Genomic DNA, 8,071 nt, shown 5'->3' with positions numbered 1-8,071 from the left:
AAAGTTCATGAGGGGAAAATAAAAAGGTTGATAAATCCATTGTTCATTTTCGCGGTACTCCTCACAAAATAGCAAATGCACTACAAGTTATATTTACACTTACCCATCCTCAAATGGATCCCTGCTGTCCCTGTATTCTTCTTCTTCAGAAGAGTCGAAGCCTTCAGGTTCTGATGAGCCATCTTCTTCACTAACGCTCGCGAAAATAAAATCCAGCGCGTCCGCAACGGTAAAGTTCCTTCGAGCCATTTTCTCTATCTTCTTCACAGACTAAAAGACTGAAACTGATGGGAGACACCGGTTATATGTTTTTTTATTGGTGGGTAGGTTCTTAGATTTCTAGAGTGTCCATTGGTCATTTCAGACCGACATGGCTGCCGGCCGGCCGAGATGTCCTTGACTGACACACAAATCCACCAATCACACACAGTGTAACGCCGAATCAAGCTGCTTTGAGCGGCAATATTGGCTGCTGTGCCCTGGGTACAGTCTCACAGGAGATACTCTTGAAAAGCTACGATTCTAGCGATTCCGCAGATATCTGAATCATATTTCTACTCCTTACAAGTGAAAATCTATGATTAAATACGTAAATAAATGTGCACTCCAGAGGGTTTTAACAGAGATGTTAGTTCGTCTATCTTCCCTGTCTGGAGGTTGAAGTCTCCGAGAAGTACAGCGGGAGGTCCAGTTTCAGGGATGTGTGAGAGGAGATTATCTAATTCCTCCAAGAAGTCCCCCAAGGCGCCTGGTGGACGGTAGAGAACAACAATGGTTAATTGTATAGGATGGGTTACTGTGACGGCATGGAATTCAAAGGTGGAAGGAGTGAAGTTAGGTAGCTTGAAGAGGGAAAAGCTCCATTTGGGAGAGAGCAGGAGACCAGTGCCACCTCCTCTGCCAGTGGGTCTGGGTGTATGGGAGAAGGAATATGCTGTGGAGAGAGCTGCTGGGGTGGATGTGTTGGATGGAGTAATTCACGTCTCAGTGAGAGCAAGGAAATCCAGAGACTGCAGGGAAGCGTAGCCAGAGATGAAGTCAGCCTTAGGAACAGCTGACTGGCAGTTCCACAGGCCGCCTGAAACTAGATGTTGGATGTCAGTGGAGCATGTGGGATAGACGAGAGCAGGCCGGTTATATCGATTACGAGATACACGGGCCAGTGATAATTGCGAGAAGACACATGAACAGGAATGGAGAAAATACACATGATTATAGCATGAGGGGCTATCCATCCATCCATCCATCTTCTCCCGCTTATCCGTGGTCGGGTCGCGGGGGTAGCAGTTCCAGCAGAGAGCCCCAAACTTTCTTTTCCCTGGCGACATCAACCAGCTCTGACTGGGGGATCCCAAGGCGCTCCCAGGCCAGCGAAGAGATATAATCCCTCCACCTGGTCCTAGGTCTACCCCTTGGTCTCTTCCCAGCTGGACGTGCCTGGAACACCTCCCTAGGGAGGCGCCCAGGTAACATCCTAACTAGGTGCCCGAACCACCTCAACTGGCTCCTTTCGACGCGAAGGAGGAGCGGCTCAACTCCGAGTCCCTCCCTGATGACCGAACTTCTCACCTTATCCCTAAGGGAGACACCAGCCACCCTGCGGAGAAAACCCATCTCGGCCGCTTGTATCCGCGATCTCGTTCTTTCGGTCATGACCCATCCTTCATGACCATAGGTGAGGGTAGGAACGAAAATGGCCCGGAAGACAGAGAGCTTTGCCTTCTGGCTCAGCTCCCTTTTCGTCACAACGGTGCAGTAAAGCGACTGCAGTACCGCTCCCGCTGCTCCGATTCTCCGGCCCATCTCACGCTCCATTGTTCCCTCACTCGAGAACAAGACCCCGAGATACTTGAACTCCTTCACTTGGGGTAAGGACTCATTCCCTACTTGGAGTGGACAGTCCATCGGTTTCCTGCTGAGAACCATGGCCTCAGATTTGGAGGTGCTGATCCTCATCCCAGCCGCTTCACACTCGGTTGCGAACCGATCCAGTGAGTGCTGAAGGTCGCAGACCGATGAAGCCATTATAACCACATCATCTGCAAAAAGCAGTGGTGCAATCCTGGCGCATGTTCAAGGAGTGTTATCAATGTCATAGTTGGACAGCTCAGGGGCCTCATTTATAACGCTGTGCGTAGGATTCACGTGGGAAGGTTGCTTACGTAGTAGAAATCCATAAAATAGGTAGGCCTACAGAAATTTCCCGACATTTTCCGATTCACCAAACATTGCGTACCGGCGAGGAAAGTGCGTACAGCACTTCCTACGCCGGTTTCCCTTTATAAATCACAATCGACTCGAAATGCGGTGCAGCTTCACGTAACGCCCATATTTTCCTATAAATAGTCAAAGAAATGCCCATTCATTCATTCATTCATTTTGACTGACTTTATGAAGAAGATAGCAGGAAATGACGACAGAACAGCTAAAAAAGACATCTCACACCGTGTCAGATTTTGGTTATTTTGAGGAGGTCGAGATAAATCATATTGTTTGGTGGATGCCGTTTGAACCAGAGTAGCAGCATGGAGGTCGGATCGTCACCAAAATAAATAAATAAGTGGTCCGAAAAAGGTTAATGACAAAAAAAATACACATAGCCTTCCTGCAGGCAGTGTGTTTGTACCGGGGACAGGAGACACCTCCTTGATGAGAAACTGTAAGAAATGATCGGGGAATCCCTCCGGAGTGGAGTCATGACGACTGGATCTGAATTATGTTTTCGTATTTGGTGGTTTGTGTCCCAGCTGTCGATCAGCTGTGCGCAGCGTCTCCACTGCAGCAACTCTATATCCACCAGTTAAAGGAAATACAACTAATGTATGGAGTCAGATTTGGGTCAATATTCTAGCGCGTAAAACAAGCTACTCACGAGCGGGAAATGTGCTTTTACACGCTCCTAAAATGACCCCCGCGAGGAGAGAGAGCCCTCTTGCTCGCTCGCGGGAGTGTCAGCTTCACTCGCTCGCGGAGTCTGTCTATGCGCGCGTGAAAAGTTTCTGGCACTTTGGGGCGGTGCCACTGGACTTTGATTGACAGCTGCCAGGAAGCCCGGAGTTGCCAGGTTTGATAAATGCATGAACTACCAAGAGCCGAGGAGTGACAGCTGCAAGATCAGGTGGACGAGATTGAATGGTAAAGTTGTCCATAAAAAACTATTATATTCGTAAATACTAAGTGTTATTACTTTTGGTACTTTAAGTATATTTGTCTCAGAGAAAGACACCGAACAGTCTGCAGAATGTAAAGGCAGATTCTCTAACAGCTTCACTGGCTGTGAATTGAATGCTCTTCAGAGTGGGACTGGACTCCACATTTTGATAGAGAAAGGGCACCGTTCTCAGGAACGTCCAGATCCCAGGAGGGAGGATGGCTTTAGAGTAAACAGGAGGAGACTCTGTGTCTGAAGTCTGGCTCTCAGTGCACAGATCTGTAGAGACACGGCTACATGTCCACATCAAACATGGGAGACTGAAGGAGGGTTAGAGGATGAAGAGAGGGGAGCCTGGGGTCTGCGGGCGCTGGTTATTGGGGACTGTTTACTGGCCAAAGCCATGGTCTTTGTCACTATGTGATCTCTGTGATGTCCGTTCGCGTCTGCTCAGAGACACGGAGGGGTGACTTGGAGAGGGTCTGAGTCCGACCCTTGTCAATTAACTACAGGGGTCCCTCAGGGCTCTGTTCTTGGTCCCCTCCTCTTCTCCTTGTACACAAACTCGCTCGGATCTGTCATTAGCCCGCATGGTTTTTCATACCACTGCTACGCTGACGACACCCAATTAATTCTGTCCTTTCCCCGCTCAGAGACCCAGGTCGTCGCACGCATCTCTGCTTGTCTAGCTGACATCTCTCAGTGGATGTCTGCTCATCACCTCAAGCTCAACCTTGACAAGACTGAACTGCTTTTCCTTCCTGGAAAAGATTGTCCCACTCTTGACCTAACAATCAACATCGGCACCTCTATTGTTTCCCCGACTCAGACTGCAAGGAATCTGGGTGTGATCCTAGATAACAACCTGTCCTTCACTGCAAACATAGCTGCTACAACCCGCTGCTGCAGATACACGCTTTACAACATCAGGAAGATACGTCCCCAGCTGACCCAGAAAGCGACGCAGGTTCTGGTCCAGGCTCTCGTCATCTCACGCCTAGACTACTGCAACTCCCTCCTGGCTGGTCTACCTGCATGTGCCATCCGACCTCTGCAGCTCATCCAGAATGCGGCGGCTCGTCTGGTCTTCAACCTTCCTAAATTCTCCCACACCACGCCGCTCCTCCGCTCCCTCCACTGGCTTCCGGTAACTGCTAGAATCCACTTCAAGACAATGGTACTTGCGTACCATGCTGCGAATATATCTGGCCCTTCCTACATCCAGGACATGGTTAAACCGTACACCCCAGCACGTGCACTCCGCATCAACCAAACGGCTCGCTGCACCCTCGCTGCGAAGGGGACCCAAGTTCCCATCAGCAAAAACACGTGGGTTTGCTATCCTGGCTCCAAAATGGTGGAATGAGCTCCCCATTGACATCAGGACAGCAGATAGCTTACACACCTTCCGGCGCAGACTGAAAACTCATCTCTTTCGACTCCACTTCGAGCAATAGAACTATTAACAGAGCACTTATATACTAATAAAGGACTGGCTTACCTAAAGCCAGTTGAGTAGCACTTGAAATGTTTTTGCTCTATGAAGCCTGATGTACTTATATGATTCTGTTTTCTTCAAGTTTGTATTTTGTTGGTTGAACGCACTTATTGTAAGTCGCTTTGGATAAAAGCATCAGCTAAATGCAATGTAATGTAATGTTCTCTATCTATGGCACGTCTCTACTGGGAGTGTAGTTTTAAAAGACGTTTTCGTATTTCCCATAATAAGAAGTGGCCAGTATTAAACTGTGTACATCCCTGGAGGTTTAGGGGATAGGAAACACTCAAATGTAGAACGTATAATTAATAAATTGGTGAAAATTGCTTGTGCCCATAATGGGTAGCATTACCCACATGCCAGCTAAGGTCAGAAGAGCTTTATTTAACAGCTGGTCTTATGTTTGTGACCCCTCCTGTTGTTAATTGATGAGCCTGAAACATGCACTTGTCAAGGTTCAGAGGCACATTTTGCAAATATGGCAGTAGCCATCGATCATCTTAAGATAAGATATACTTTATTGATCCCAAGTTGGAAACATTTGCGTTACATCAGCATGTGTAACAGTTGTAAATATGCAGTGGTGTTTATTTGTAAATCATTTAGTATAATCACACACATTTTGTGTTTTATATTTAATAATTCTGTGTTCTTTATTTATTGATTGTTCAATACCTGACAAGGCCGGAGATGAAAAACTTTGGTCGCAGGTTCCTCAACAGTGCATTACAAGATATCTATCAATATGTGTGTACCTCCACCATTAAACTGTCGTATTCTGCACATTCACATTCACGTATTCCCCCCCCCGCGGTGGTTTTGAAATGCTCCCGATTTCTGAGTCTCAAGGTTGGCAAGTATGATCCTCACACACACTCTACACCCCAACTCACACCCATATATGGGTCAACGTCACAACGTCCCCGCCCTCCCCCGTCTGCTCCCCCAACCACAGGCCCGCATCCAGACCAGCATCACTGTGTAGCTATGTGATTGGCAGAGAGATGGGGGATGCTTGAGTGACACACTCAGCACCCTATATCGCTACAATATGAAGAATTCATTTTCAAACATTGATTAAAGCCAATCTTAAAATGATTAAACAAACGCCTGTTTGCGACTCCTCAGTGCACACAAAAACATAACTTGGAGAAATAAATAAATACGGATATGTTATTTAAAACCACCTCGAATATGTTGTGTTAATGTTATGAAATGTTTTCTCATAAATGATGCGGTAAGCAGGAGGACAGAATTACGTCTAAACTGACACCGTTTTGCATTTCTATAGGTTGTAACGAGCATGGTTATATATACTATCACGTTTAATCGTGTTTTATGCCGTTTGCCAAGACTTGATAAGTCGCTCGTAAAACACAGGAGGTATGGAAACTAAGAACATCATGTAGTAAATTGTACAGCTAATATAACACAACACATTCGTTGTATTTCCTTTAACTGGTGGATTATGGATATAACTTATAGTTGCTGATCGACAGCTGGAACACAAACCACCAAATTTACAAAAAAATAATTAATATCCAAGTATTACAGTTTCTCATCAAGGGGGGTCTCCTGTCCCCGGCACAAACACACTGCCTGAGGAAGGTTAGGCTATGTGTATTATTTTTGTCATTAACCTTTTTCGGACCACTTATTTATTTATGTTGGTGACGATCCGACCTCCATACTGCTACTCTGGTTCAAACGGCATTCACCAAACAATATGATTTATCTCGACCTCCCCAAAATAACCAAAATCTGACACGGTTTTTAGCTGTTCTGCCGTCATTTCCTGCGATCTTCTTAATGCAGTCAGTCAAAATGAATGAATGAATGGGCGTTTCTTTGACTATTTATAGGCAAATATGGGCGTTACGTGAAGCCTGCAAAAGCTGCACAGCATTTCGAGTCGATTGTGATTTATAAAGGGAAACCGGCGTACGCACTTTCCTCGCCGGTACGCAATGTTTGGTGAATCGGAAAATGTCGGAAAATGTCTGTACCTATTTTTTGGATTTCTACTACGTAAGCAACCTTCCCACGTGAAATACGCACGGCGTTATAAATGAGGCACCTGAGCATGGTGCGCAATGAAGACTGTAAAAACAAGCAGCATACATGCAGATATTTGAACTGCTAGCTTAAGGAAATGGCTACAAGGTTGAAATTAAAATGTAGAAATAGTTAGGTAAAAGTAATGACTAAATTGTTGTTATAGTTAGCTAAAAGTAAAGGCTAATTGTAGAAATAGTTAGCTTAAAGGATGTTAAGGGTTGAAATAGTCAGCCAGAAGTAATGGATTTTTTTTTTTAAAGAAATGTTGCCAAACATAGATGAATACAAGTGTTGACAAGTTAGTTTAAAGCAATGTATTGTTGAAAGTATAGCTTAAAGTATCCGAATAGAAACTAACTATAATGTCTAATTGACTGAAATCGAAGGATACAATAATGGAGTTGGTTGAAACATTAAGCCATAGACACATGGTTGATGTTAGCTAAAGTAGGCCTAATTGATGTTAAAGAAAGATCCAGCTTTTGCAAAAATAATACCCTACAACTGCAAACTCTAAAAACAAAATATGGAGTGTTAAATGAAATGAAATAACTATTGTAAAGTGATCACATTTTATTATTAATGGTTCAATAACATCCAGTTGTTATATTGAGATGAGCACATTTGTAACATGACAGGTGTTTTCGAACAAGAAGTTGCCCCTACCTGAGTTCATCTGATAGAGCTGTGGGGTCTGACAACTACGTCAGAAGCCATTGCACTCCAGGAACAAATTCATATTTATCGACAGCTAGAAATAGTACAGCTGCGTTAAATGTGCAGCATTAACCATGTGTTTAAAACTGTGATGCGTTTTAACCGGTTTTAACTCGTCTTTTATCAACAATTTCCAAAACACGTCTCCATAGGCTATTACTTTATTTTATTTTTTTAAACTCTAATTGTAGTTTTATCCTTTGTTCAACAATGTTTAATATTAATAATGAGCTTGATTTTGACCATGTGGACCCCCCGCCACTCCATAGTGTGAACAATCCTTCAGGGAGTCCAGGTAAATCACGGGCGAGGTGTTGTACTTGCTGGGTTGCTGCCCAGAGGCTGTGGGGCGACTGTGTTGTCCCGGAGCAGGCCAACATCAAAGCCCTTGATCCCGAAGAGCCTGAGGCTACCAACAGCCGACAGCTCTGATAGTCAGCGGAGATTCAAAAAGATGTTGTGCGAGAGAAGAACACAGTGATTTCTCACAAAGTTACTTGCAAATATAACCTCAAATAAGAAAATGTCTGGCGACACATCTTACCATATGAAAGTGGCCTTCAAACTAAGCAGTACATTAGGGACATACACCCTCAAATCTATGTTTTTGGCGTCAACTGATAATAGGGTTAGGTGTCACACACACA

Source organism: Gymnodraco acuticeps, unplaced genomic scaffold (assembly GCF_902827175.1).
Source record: "Gymnodraco acuticeps unplaced genomic scaffold, fGymAcu1.1, whole genome shotgun sequence".
Taxonomy (NCBI): Eukaryota; Metazoa; Chordata; class Actinopteri; order Perciformes; family Bathydraconidae; genus Gymnodraco; species Gymnodraco acuticeps.
The sequence above is the reverse complement of the archived record's forward strand: the minus strand, read 5'-3'. Positions refer to the sequence as shown.